The following is a 6000-nucleotide window of genomic DNA, read 5'->3' as shown; positions in this document are numbered from 1 at the left end:
ATATCCAGTCTTGGGCTGACAAGTGGCTAATAACATTCATGCCACACTATGCCATGTTATGACCATCACCAATAAGAGAAAATCCAACCACCACTCCTTGAAAAACAACAGTGTTGCCATCACTATCACCATCCTGGGGCTTACCATTGATTAGAAACTCAACTGGACTCACCACATAAACACAGTGGCTGTAAGAGCAGGTAAGAGATTAGGAATACTGCGGTGAATTACTCACTTGCTGACTCTCCAACGTCTGTCCACCATCTAAAAGGCACAAGTTAGGAGTGTAATGGAATTCTCCCCACTTGCCTGGATGAGTACAACTCCAAGAACACTCAAGAAACTTGACACCATCCAGGTCAAAGCAATCTGCTTGATTGGTTCCACATTCACAAGTATCCACTCCCTCCACCACCAGTGCTTTTGCAGCAATGTGTACCATCTCCAAGATGCATTGCAGAAATTCCTCAGACAGCATCTTCCAACCTCATGACTCCTACCTTCTGGAAGGACTAAGGCAATAGATATATAGGGACACCACCCCTGCAAGCTCCCTTCCAATTTAGAAATATATCACCGTTCCTTCACTGTTGTGGTGTCAAAATCCTGGAATTCCTTCCTTGAAGACGTTGTGGGTCAACCCACATCAAATGGACTGTAGTGGTTGAAAAAGACAGCTCACCATCGCCTTCTCAAGGGCAACCAGGGATGGGCAATAAATGGTGACTAGCCAGTGATGCTCACATCCCAGAAATGAGTAAAAGAAAATACTAAATTCATTTTATTGCCTTGTGAAGCTGTACTAATGAAGCAAAAAAAAAAATGATAACCTGAGGAGAAATCGTCCTCAAGTAGGAGAGTTGACAACAATGAGACATATTTATCTGAAGCCTGGTTTAAAAAAACTTTCTATTGTAATATATTAATTCTAATTCCATAAATGTTATTATTACAGAACTTTCTTTTAAAATCTGGAAACAACAATAATGGTTTGAAATTTCTGTGTATTATTTTACATTTTGGCCAGTTCAATATTAACTGAAACAACCATACAAAACAGAAGCTCTGAAGGAACGTTAATCTACTATTGATATAGTTATGATTTCCTAGAAGTCTACGGGAGGTTTACATTCACAATCACTAGCAAAATAAGTGAGGGAGCTCTTTTTTTCGATTGGGCTTGGCATAGGAGATATAAATATCATTGGTCCAAGGAGGCTTGACTACCAGACGCAGGGTTGGGCTTTGATTTTGTGTTAGTCAGATTTAGAATTCTTGTATATAAATAGATGCCTTACTAATTGGTGTTTAATGGTAATGAAGAGATGCATGCTATCTTGAGATTCTTTTGTTTTGAAAAAGATGCCAAAACATTTCTTTCAACTTGAGATGATTGAACTGCAGCAGACCTGCAATTCTCAAATGCAATGTGCTTTTGAACAATGTCAGAGCTTTCCTCACTCCTTTGAAACACAAGATTCAACAACTTCACTAACAGGACGATCAAGATCAATCATTAACCAAGATTATATCGTTTTGACCTTTCTTAGAGCTTGGCGTGCATTGCATTAATGTGCAAAAGACTAAATTACATTGAATTAACCCCAAGGAAAATATTGTTAGCTGAACTTCCCCGAAATGCAAAACGATACTGCTGGTCACCATTACAGGAACATACATCTGTGTTAATGAAATATTTCCAGCTATTAGAAGGTTATTAAAATATTTCAGTAAGAATGTCCTCAGCTGAGGAAACTTTCCTGCAAGTCTCCCATTGTCAATTGCATGAATAGCTGACCAGGGTACCAAAGGTAAGAATTTGTTCGATCCCATTGCAGATCAGATGCTTATTTATAGTCTTTTTGGTAGAATTTGTAATTGCACTAATAGCCAACTGTCATTCTCTGTGGGTTTAAAATGAGATGAGATGAACAATAAACAGACTGCAGCTATAATAAATCGCTTTCAAGAGTGAAAGCGCACAGAATAAGTAATGACAGAGCTTAGAATATGAGAAGAATGCCTACCTATCAAAATCATTGTTACTTCAGTTAAAGCCAAAAATTACCAGAAAGTAACTGCATGTCCTCTTGAGAGCTCTTACATGAAGCACTGACCATCACTTCAAATTATTAATTGAACCCCAGATATTGAACAAATATAATCATAATGATATTTATGGAGATAGGGTTTAAAGGGGACTGAATAGAAACTTAAAATGATAGAATCTTGCTGGAAAAATTATGACTTTTATTTTGAAACTCAACTTGCAACAGGTATATTCATCTGATAATTTCAGTAGCTATGTGTGTTTGATGCGGTCTAAAGTTAAAAAGTTGAGATCTCAGTATAAGCATTTCTGGAATTTTCAACTGTCTGCCCAGGTGGGAAATAACCATCACGGAGCAATTGCTTAATTTTCACTTTCTTTTGTTTTGATGGAAAGGGATATTCAGCAGTTTCTCGAACAGATGGTCAATTCTAAATGTTGGTAAATATTTAATCAGCAACATTCTACTTCTATGCGTCAGTATAAATACTTAATTGAGCCAATGACTATTTCAGAAGCAGCTAAGGTGCTTTCTTTCTGGTTAGATACATTGAAGGGGAACGTTTTGAAGGTATTATAGGAACATAATGTAAGATTTTCAAATAGAGAAATATAACTTTATTCTGATGACTTTCTGCTGGAAATTATATGCAGAAGAGTTATACCATGCAGTGAGCAAAGGTCAGCTGCTTTCTACTTCTCTCCTACCCTGAGGTTGATTATCCAATTAGATCAACTACATAAATGTAACCTTTCTTCATCGTTTTCAACACTGTGAAAGCATTTTGATTAAGAATTTTCGTTATCACAAATACTCATTAAATTGAATTTAAAAGGAATTTTCACTTACACTATGAAGTAACATCATTTTGACTGTCATGAAATGCAAATAATTTCAGAACATTATTGCAATTCTGCAGTCCAGACTGTGAATTTACCTCTGTTATATAGGTCAAGAATATTAAAAACATTAAAATGGCCATAGGCTAAAATAATTACAACAATTTCAGATATTTAATATAGTGATGTGTTTCATTTAGTTACAACTCGCATTTATATGGATCGATAAGATCATAAAAATCCTGCATTGCTTCACAGCAGCATAACCAGACAAAAATTGGAGCTAAGGCTAAAAAATAAATTTTGGAGGGGTGGGGGGAGGGGGATGACTAAAAGCTTAATCAAAGAAAAAGAAGGGACTTACAAAAAGAGGAGGAGCTAGAAAAGTAGTAAGGGTTGGGAAGAGAATTCCAAAGGTCAAAGCCCAGATGGTTAATGCTGTTGCCATGAATGGTGGAGTCAAGAAAGTAGGGTTGGCATAACAGGCCACAGTCAATGCAGATGAATCATGTGGACCATAGCAAAACTCAATCATTGCTATTGAGTTTTTGCCTAATGGGCAATGTTTAAATCAACACTTGAATTTTTTTCTAAAAGGATCTGTGGTGACATAAGTTGCTTGCAAAGCTCTCCCCCAATCATAATTTCCTGTTAGCAAAACTCAGATATCACAATGGTCTTATGCAATGGGAAACGATGTACAATATGTTGGCATACATTTATCACCAATATCTTTAAATTTAAACTAACAAATAAAGTGCTTTGAAGAAATAGATGCATATGGTTGGCTTGTTTGACTGAGCAGTTATTACAATTTGGATTCTTCACCTGTTAATTGAAGAGCTACTTGTCTGCATACAGCTATACACTGTAAACTTTAATCTTAAAATGTAACTATAAATCAACCAACTTAGATAAGGGTCAACATTTCAAAAATAAAAAGTTAAATAGCTCAAATGTTTAAAGAGTGAGTTATAAATAGTTAACTCATTGACTCTTGAAAAAAAATCCCTTATTCAAGTGAGTTCATGATCGGTGATATTTTTTGGATGTGATGTGGGTATACTTCTTCGTTCCAAATTGAAAGAACAAAGAACAATACAGCACAGGAACAGGCCCTTCGGCCCTCCAAGCTGGGCTGACCCATCATTGAAGGCCCAACATTCTTCCTATGCACTATAAAAGCACCTATTAATTCAGAATTTAACAGGGTAGAGCTAAACCCAACACTATCCTGATTGAGAAAATGTATTTTTCTACTATAGTGATGAGGAAAAAGAATACATAATAAATGATTAAAGGCAAAATACTGTGGATGCTGGAAATCTGAAACAAATGTAGAGAATGCTGGAGAAACTCAGCAGATCTGGAACTATCTGTGGAGAGAGAAACAAAGTTAATGTTTCGAGTCTGATATGATTCTGAAGAAATCAGACACAAAATGCTAACTCTGTTTTTCTCTCTCCTGATGTTGCCAAACTTGCTACGTTTCTCCAGCATTCTGTGTTTGTTACATTAAAAAAACTATTATCGTTTATTTTAAAGAACAAGAAATGCAGCATTTTCCTATAATTTCTTTACTTCTGTACATATCCAACTTCTCTCAATTTTGTAGTTTTTGCTGTTTGACATCTTTTATTAATTTGTTTTCGAGCTTGTTTGTAGCCACTAAGATTGCCTGATCACATGAGTAATCCTGGTTCATACTATAATTCTTGTCCTTGTTAAACTACAACCTGTAGTTTGCCTTCTATCTCTGTCTGTACAGCTACCATTTGACATCCACCTCCTATTAATAAGATTCCTCTCAAGGTGTTTGTGATCTCTTTCTAGGGGCATGTTCACTCTTAGACTACATCTAGCCGAAGAAAATGATTGACTTTGCTATTTCACAAGGAATGACCACTCTTTTCAAAGGTTTTAACGTGCTGTCATCTCCAAATCTGAAACTGGTGAAGTCTCAAATTCCTTAACTTTGTCCCACTCATTATTACTCAGAGAGTCTAGGCAGCCCTTCAGCCAGTCTAGTCCACAGGTTGTAGATGTGCATTCACTGTCCAATGCAGCTCAATTGAAAGACTGCCACCAACACATTTGTTGACGGTTGAAACTTCTTATGGCATATACCATGTTACTCCTTGATCCATATAGATTCATAGAGTCATAGAGATGTACAGCATGGAAACAGATCCTTCAGTCCAACCTATCCATGCTGACCAGATATCCCAACGCAGTCTAGTCCCACCTGTCAGCACCTGGCCCTTATCCCTCCAAACCCTTCCTACTCACATACCTATCCAAATGCCTTTTACATGTTGCAATTGTACCAGCCTCTACTACTTCCTCTAGCAGCGCACTCCATACACGTACCACCCTCTGTGTGAAAAGGTTGCCCCTTAGGTCTCTTTTATATCTTTCCCCTCTCACTTTAAACCTATGCCCTCTAGTTCTGGACTCCCTGACCCCAGGGAAAAGACTTTGCCTATTTATCCTATCCATGCCTCTCATAATTTTGTAAATCTCTAAAAGGTCACCCCTCAGCCTCCGATGCTCCAGGGAAAACAGCCCCAGCTTGTTCAGCCTCTCCCTGTAGCTCAGATCCTCCAACCCTGGCAACATCCTTGTAAATCTTTTCTGAACCCTTTCAAGTTCCACAACATCGTTCCGATAGGAAGGAGACCAGAATTGCATGCAATATTCCAACAGTGGCCTAACCAATGTCCTGTACAACCGCAACATGACCTCCCAACTCCTGTACTCAATACTCTGACCAATAAAGGAAAGCATATCAAATGCCTTCTTCACTATCCTATCTACCTGTGACTCCACTTTCAAGGAGCTATGGACCTGCACTCCAAGGTCTCTTTGTTCAGCAACACTCCCTAGGACTTTACCATTAAGTGTATAAATCCTGCAAAGATTTGCTTTCCCAAAATGCAGCAGGTCACATTTATCTGGATTAAACTCCATCTGCCACTTCTCAGCCCTTTGGCCCATCTGGTCAAGATCCTGTTGTAATCTGAGGTAACCCTCTTCGCTGTCCACTACACCTCCAATTTTGGTGTCATCTGCAAACTTACTGACTGTACCTCTTATGTTTGCATCCAAAT

The 6000-nt window shown here is 37.8% G+C and overlaps 1 protein-coding gene across 1 annotated transcript in view; it reads left to right on the top strand.

The window, feature by feature from the left end:
* Positions 1-1722: 1722 nt before the first annotated feature.
* The window catches only part of casr (calcium-sensing receptor), a 102413-nt gene continuing 98135 nt past the window's right edge, over positions 1723-6000 (top strand). Inside the window, exon 1 of the mRNA XM_043700978.2 lies at positions 1723-1811. The gene's annotated coding sequence lies outside the window, so the exon portion shown is untranslated. The remainder of the gene's footprint in view (positions 1812-6000) is intronic.

This window comes from Chiloscyllium plagiosum, unplaced genomic scaffold (genome assembly GCF_037043375.1).
Source record: "Chiloscyllium plagiosum isolate Xiang-an unplaced genomic scaffold, Cpla_swu_hap1 HiC_scaffold_12, whole genome shotgun sequence".
NCBI lineage: Eukaryota > Metazoa > Chordata > Chondrichthyes > Orectolobiformes > Hemiscylliidae > Chiloscyllium > Chiloscyllium plagiosum.
This window is presented reverse-complemented; position numbering and strand designations above follow the sequence as displayed.